Genomic DNA, 8,176 nt, shown 5'->3' with positions numbered 1-8,176 from the left:
TTCCTTTTAACTGCCACATCATCATTTTTATCAATTGGTAACGACTAGTGGCTTAGTTGAAACAGTTAAATAATTATGTTGTATGATTGATAAATTTAAAAGATCGATAACAAAAGTAAAAAGGGCTAGATAGTTAAGTTGTCAACCTAGTAGTTTACACTTTTATTTATACGTCAAATAACATTTTATAAATTTAAAATTCGAATTATTTTCAACCTCTTCTATATCCTAACTACTTTTTTTAATTAAAAATTTCTTCACAGATAAGAATTATACTATTATATTTATATAAAAAATATGTATCACATGAATAAGATGAAATTAAATAATAATAAATCTGACATAATTGAATTTAATTGAATTATTTTGGAATTTAGGGTTTAGAATGAAATTGAATTACTTTGGAAATTGTGATTTAGAATGAAATTGATGACTGTTTTGCAAGTTTTAAAAGTTGGGGGACCTAAATTCAAGTGTCTGAAAAGTTCAATAACCTTTTATATAATTTACCCTAATTTCTAACGGTGGTTAAAGTTGGGGGACCATATTGCAAACGGAATAAATGTTGGGGGACTGTATTGCAAGTTTTAAAAGTTGAGGGACCTAAATGCAAGCTTCAAAAATGTTCAGTGACCATTACTATACTTTACCCTTAAAATTATCATCTGAAGTCGTTCATTTTCCCAATTAAATAAGATTAGATGTTTATCTTCCTACTTTTCACACCCAAAATAATATATTTTATTTTAAAATATATATTAAAAGAAACCCTTTTGTTTTATTGGACGTACCTCTATTGTTTGTCTCCTCCTATTGATGATTATTGCTACATTATAATATTAGCATTTCATTATGTATTGATGATTAACAGTATAGATTCATATTTATAATATTACCATTTCATTATGTATTGATCATTCTTCGTAATATAAAAAAATAATTCTTTATTAAATAAGTGTGAATAAAAAGAGATCTTACAAGCTTAAATTCTTGAATCCCAATTGGGATTTACATAGGAATTTACATATTGTTCACCAAGAGTGACAGTGATAGGATTCAAACTTAACCTTACAAACTCAAATTCTTAAATCTCATCCACTTATGTCAACACTAAACATATAGTTTTTCAATATTATCATTTCTTTTTAAGTATGATTTTAATATTCACTTTAAAAAGGGTAATCCAAATATGCTTCATCACCTCATCATCATTTTTATTAATCTTTATTACCAACAACCAGTTGGTCTAGTCGGATGAGGCACTAGATTCCCCTCAATTAAAATCTCATCTTTATTACCAACAAACAATTGGTCTAGTTGGATGAGGCTCTAGATTCCTTAAGCAATGTCAGAGGTTTGAACATTGGCATTTGAAAATGGAGCAAACTGGGTTGGGAGAGTTGCTATTGTCTCTGTAATACCTTATCTAAATTAATTGATTAATAGATCAGATATCAATAATTAATTCAAAAAATCTCATCTTTATTACTTGTTTATTCATCTCATAAAAATAATTACATCTTTTCATTTTTTTTAAAGTGATATTTGAAATTACCATCACTTCTAGATTTTTGCAAATAAATCACTCAAGTTTAATTTCAATTATTTAAAGAAAATACATCTATTTAAGTATATGAAATTCCATCTCAATAAGTCTTCCTTTTCCCAATTAAATAAGATTGGTTGTTCGTCTTCCTAGTTTTCACACCTGAATCAATATTCTTTATTTTTTAAAAAATATATTAAAAATAACTCTTTTTCGCACGAATCAAATTACATCAGTGATTAAAGGAATAGATGTTATTTCTAAAAATTTAAAAGTATTATATATTTTAGATTCTTTTATGTATTTTGTATTGAAAAATCTATTTTCGCTTCTTAAAATTTTATAACTTTATTCATTTCTAAAATTTTAAAAATTCACTCTTTAACATAAAGTTTTGTGTTCATCCATGTGATTAATGCTATTTTATGTGCATATTAATTGAATTATTGCCCCCAGGAGTCTGAAACATTTGAGCTCGGATTTCCAATTGTTTTACGAAAATTGTTTTCTTTCCATAAACATTTTAAAGGTTTTTCTGAGCGTAGGTAAAGAGTTCACTATCATGGCTTGGTCAGACGTGGCGTCTGCAGTGACAACAACTATAACCTTATAGATCAATCTTTTCTAATATTACCTCGTCACTATGCATTATTTTAATCCTAACTTTAAAAGGGTAGTCCAAATATTTGAATTAAATAAATTTACTTTCCTAAAATTTTAAAAGTTGGTCTCTTAACATTAAATATTGCATCCCTTCCTCACTTGTGAATACTTTGTGTATATTAATTGACCTTATTGCCGCTAAGAGTCTAAAACATTTGAGCTCTGATTTCCAATTGTTTTACGAGAATTGCTTCATTACCATAAACATTTTGAAGAAATTTCTGAGCACAGGAAAAGAGTTCACTATCATGGCTTGGTCAGCTGTGGCATCTGCAGTGACAACAATAGGCAAGCTGCTAACCGACGAAGCAGTCTACCTATGGGGCGTGGAAAAGCAAGTTGATCGTTTGCTAAAGGAGCTCAAGTGGATGGAAAGCTTATTGCGGGAGGCCGATGTTAAACAGCATGAGGACGAGAGGATTCGTCTTTGGGTTTCTGAAATCAGAGAGCTTGCCTATGATGCCGAGGATGTTATCGAGGATTTCGCTCTCAGGATTGTGTCCAAAAAGAAAGGTGGTCTTTACGGTTGCATCAAAAGATCTGCCTGCATCTTGAATGAGGGATGGACGCTCCACGAAACACGTTCAAAGATCGAGGAAATCTTTGAGAAAATAACCGACTTGGTCCGACAATTACAAGCGTATGGCGTGAAGGGATTGAGGAATGGAGATGGGTCGAGTTCTTCAATCGCAAGGAGGGAGTTAAGGAAGCCTTTTCCTCATATTGTTGATCAAAACATTGTTGGACTCGATGATGGCATAAAGAAATTGGTTTCAGAACTTGTCGAGGGAACTCAATTCAAGGTTGTTTCCATATGGGGAATGGGTGGTCTGGGGAAGACCACTCTTGCCAAGAAACTATATCATCACAGTCGAGTTACAAGCCGTTTCGAGCACAGAGCTTTTGTATTTGTCTCTCAACAATTCCAAACTAGAAAAGTTTGGAAAGACATTCTATCTGATTTGGGAAAATTGGGTGAAAATGACGGGATGCTGACCGACGTGGCATTAGCAAGCAAGTTGTTTAACTTGTTGAAAGATGAAAAATGTTTGGTAATACTGGATGATGTTTGGAGCAGCGAGGCTTGGGATCGCCTCAGACCTGCGTTTCCAGTTGCAAGGGGCATCCATAGCAATAGTAAGATATTGCTCACCTCTCGAACAGAAACGATAGTTTCCCATGCAGATGCAAGCGTTTATTCGTATGAGTTGCCAATTTTGAACGATGAAGAAAGTTGGGAATTGTTCGAAAAGATTGCGTTTCCTCCATCAGATTCTACAGGTACGTATCTATACATTGCAAAGTTATTAACCATCATATATGCATATAGCAACATTCTACTCTATACCTTAAACTTATTTTTTAGGTTGTTTCATTAGTTTTTTTTTACAACAATTCAATTTCTTTTTAAATAATACATTTTTAACAAAAAGTAAACTTGAATAAACATGTCATTAGTGTAGATTAAATAAACAAGGCCTTTTAAATTTAATATATTTTGTATTATATATTTTAAAAATAATATAAATAATTGTAAAAAAAATAATATAAGCGATATTGTTAGAACTAAGTAGTAATAATAAATTAAACTATTTTACATAGATACTTATACATAGATAAATTTTTTTGACAAATTTTATATCTAATCCTAACCCTACCAAAAGGGAAGCACTCTTAGTGGGTCTAGAACTCATAAACTAAGAGAATATGAGGGAATAAAGATGAACAACTTGATCAACCGACTAAATATGCTTGCTCCCGTAATTAAAAAAATTATATCATTAATCCTTGATATATATATATATATATATTATGCTTAGTTTCTTAAGTAGTTTATGCGACTATGTGTTCATGCAAGACAAACACATAAATTATAGCTTGATTTGGACATATTTTGCAATAATTTCAATATATTTTCTAGCTTCAAAGTTACTTAACAATGATAACAAATACGTATAATTAATTGTTTGATTGAGATAATAATTAATCATATGAGAGTGTAATTAATTATACTTTTTTATAATTATTATGTGGCGTTCAAATACATCATTAATATAAATTAAATAAACAAGTTATTTGCAAAATTTCAAATAGCAGCCAACGTTACATGTACCTAAATATGAGTAATAGGTAGATTTAATATTTTTTATTATATTGTGAAATAATATAAGTAATACTATTAGAAATAAGTTGTAATAATAGATTAAAACATATTATATAGATAATTATATCAGTAATCATTGAAGTATATATATGTGTGTAGTTTATGCGACTATATGTTCAAGCAAGACAAACATATAAATTATGCTTGAAAATTCTTTTTTTGACATTTGCGATAATTTGAACATATTTTCTAGCTTCGAAGATATTTAACAACGATAAATATATAACTAATTGTTTGATTGAGGTAATAAACTATGCCTTGGGTTTTGTTGAAACCAAAAAACAAAGTCTACTGTTTGCATGCTTAACGTATATAATATAAAGGAAAAAAATCATAGATAAGTATTATTTTATAAGAGATTATCCTGGCAACTAATCAACTTAGCTGCCGTTTAAAAAATATATATTTCTTTATCATTAAATAATTGTACTTGGCCATAGTGTAGAAACTTCCTAATATCTCTGGAACATCTACTTTCTAATTCCTCCTATTATTTAAAGAAAATAAAACTATAGGTGGACCACTATTATTCTAGGTGTTCAAAACAATGTTCATTCCAAATGTATTTATAGAGATTTTTACCTATGAAAATCTACATAAAAAAGATGTTCATTCCTGATTTTGAGGAGTAATCATTGAGCCCTTCATATTGTGCAGATAAAACGGTTTATGGTGAGATAAAGGAGTTGAGACAAGACAAGGGCAAACGACGTGCAGATGATACGGTTGATGGTGAGATAAAGGAGTTGGGACAAGACAAGGGTAAACAATGTGCTGATGATACAGTTGATAAGAAAAAGAAGTTGGGAAAAGTAATGGTTGAACAATGTGCAGGGTTGCCATTAGCCATAGTTGTGTTGGGAGGAATTTTGGCTACAAAAAGCTCATTGAATGAATGGGATAGAGTGAGTGAAAATGTTAAATCATACTTGAATAGAAGCAAAGTCCAAGGCCAAGGAACTAGGGAAGTGTTAGCATTAAGTTATGATGACTTACCTGCCCATTTAAGATCCTGTTTTCTTTATTTAAGCCAGTTCCCAGAGGATTATGTGATACGTGTGGATAGACTAATTCAGTTATGGGTTGCTGAAGGTTTAGTTTCATCAAAGGAAGAAGAAGACGGGGAGTGGGGAATCGCAGAAGATGTGGCAGAGCATTACTTAACGGAGCTTGCGGAAAGGTGCATGATTCAAGTACGAAGCAGAGACGTTGTAACCTCAAAGGTCGAAACAATTCAGATGCATGACCTAATAAGAGACCTTTGCTTATCAAAGGCAAAAGAAGAGAACTTCGTCTTCATTGTAGATGAGTCAAATGCATTCTCGTTGTCCACAATTCGAAAGGTTCGCAGAGTTTCTATGCACGAGTTGTTTGAGACAAAGTACATTAGATGTCCAAATCTTCGATCACTTTCCTTCTTTAATACAAGTGAACTGGAAGAGTTATATGAGGTAGAAATCCCTTCGGCCTGTATAGAAGGTCCATTCAGTCGGCTGCATTGTTTTTGGGATATTTTGGCTTATTATATTAGTTTTCTAAAAGCTCGGGGATTTTGGGTACATATATTCATCAATTTGAAATTGCTCAGAGTTCTAAACTATGAAGGGCAGCAAACAGATGCGTATTGCAAGTTAATCGGTGATATTGGGAATCTCATTCATTTAAGATTCTTGAGTCTAAACAGACTCATATTCACAAGTAAAAAATTGCCATCATCTCTGGGAAACTTAAGATGCTTGCAAACCTTGGATTTACGAATTGAAGAACTTGGTCGTATCAACGTACCTGACGTGATATGGAGGATGGAGGAACTGAGACATTTATATCTCCCTCAAGACTGTGATGACAAAACAAAGTTGAGGTTGGATACTTTGAGAAACCTCCTCACATTAGAGAACTTCAATACCAAGAGTTGTTATCTGAAGGATCTTAGCAACATGACAAAGCTTAGAGAGTTGGATATTCAACGGCGTTTCAAGATTGAAGATTTTAACGAGGAGAAGTTGGACAAGAATCCACCCATAATCCGAAGTAAATATCTTCACACCTTGACTATTCATGGTAAGAGAATAGATCCAAGACATTTGGCACACCTCCTCTCAAGCTGCGGCAGCATTTGTAAGTTGATAATAGATGACGAGATAAGTAAGTTGCCAGAGCATTTGCCTTCAAATCTTCCTTACATATACTTGGCACGTTACTATCTTCAGGAAGATCCAATGCCAACACTAGAGAAGTTGCCAGAGCACCGCTACTTGTCTTCAAATCTCGCTTACATAAGCTTGAAAGAATGCGAGCTTTAGGAAGATCCAATGCCAACACTAGAGAAGCTGCCTAACTTAAGGTTTCTCGAGTTGTATTATGATTCTTTCATTCGAAATCGAATGTGTTGCTCTGCACAAGGTTTTCCTAAACTGGAGTCTTTGAGGCTTTATGGTCTTCCGAAGCTGGAGTAGTGGAAGGTGGATAAAGGAGCCATGCCTTGTCTTCAACTATTGGTGATTAGATTCTGTAGAATGCTAGAGATGCTTCCAGATGAATTGAGGTTCATTACAACCCTCCAAGAACTGGAGATTATAAAAATGCCAAAGGAATTCCACGATAAAGTGGTGCAAGGAGGACAAGATTTAGACGGACTCCAAGAAATTGATTCATATTCAAGGACATACAAACGGCGATATACCACTAACTCAGAGGTAATTTCTAAATCTCTGTTATAGGAAATGCTCAATCCTTTTATATTTATTCACAGCTATATGCTTTGCACATTTAGATCCTAATTTGAAGCACATAATTATTCCGGCAAATCTACCTTCTGTTCTTATCCTCTGTTTTAACTCCAATTAAGCAGTTATAGTTCACATCAATGAGCTTAGACAAATTCTCATTCTAGATAAATGTATTGCACATAAATCTTAAGATCACTCAATTTTGTAAGTCTGAAATCAAGAATCTGAGTTTGGTTTTTTCCTCTCTTTTTTTTTAAAAAAAAAAATCAGGGAGGAGACAGGTTGTCTATTTGGATTTGATCCATGGAAAAGGTAATCGTCTGTTTTCCAACCATTAAACATGATTCATAGCTGCTGCAACTTCAATTTTTCTTCTTAATATTTGAGTTTTTTCTTTCCAAAACAAATCTGTATCGTTTTGTTATTCTAAATCTTTAATGTTTTGTTTACAATTGAATAATTTTTCTTCTAAAATTGACCTTTTCCCCTTTGATATTTTCTTCTTCTTCTTCTACAGGGAAAGAAGTCATTATATGGAAATATGTGATTCCATTTGTTTAAGAATTGGTGTGAGATTATTATTTTGTAAGGTTGTGTTGTAAGGTGTGGATTCTATTGCTTGTTGACATGAGATTGGCTTTCTGTTTCAGATTTGATTTGGGTGTTGTGGTGTGTTATTTTCAATTCCTTTGAGCTTTAGGATCGGTTGTTTGAATTGTAATTCATTGCTTGTAATAGAACATGTTGCCTTGTCTGGGCTGATGAATTGGTTGAATGGTGTTTTGATATTGTACCTTGTTGGATCCTATTCATTATAAAGAGAGTTTTTTTAATGAAGAGGAAATGTTAAATTAACGTACCAGTCTCTAATGCGTAAATAAGACGGACTATGAATATGTTTAATTATGAAGAATACGATAAAGATCAGTCGGAATCGAATCATATATAACTAGGGAGCCATCCTTACTAGAAACATGAAAAATGAATCATGAAAATTTTAAAATAAATCATGAAAATTTTGTTTTAATTTGTAAAAAAACCCTTTTTAGGTTCTAAAATACATTTCTTAATATT

At 32.2% G+C, this 8,176-nt stretch overlaps 1 pseudogene; it reads left to right on the top strand.

Moving 5' to 3' along the window:
* Positions 1-2,375: 2,375 nt before the first annotated feature.
* Positions 2,376-7,649, top strand: LOC120169159 (annotated as a pseudogene).
* Positions 7,650-8,176: the final 527 nt, after the last annotated feature.

The sequence above is a fragment of the Hibiscus syriacus genome, unplaced genomic scaffold (assembly GCF_006381635.1).
Source record: "Hibiscus syriacus cultivar Baekdansim isolate YM2019G1 unplaced genomic scaffold, ASM638163v2 tig00111754_pilon, whole genome shotgun sequence".
Lineage (NCBI taxonomy): Eukaryota > Viridiplantae > Streptophyta > Magnoliopsida > Malvales > Malvaceae > Hibiscus > Hibiscus syriacus.
The sequence above is the reverse complement of the archived record's forward strand: the minus strand, read 5'-3'. Positions and strand labels throughout refer to the sequence as shown.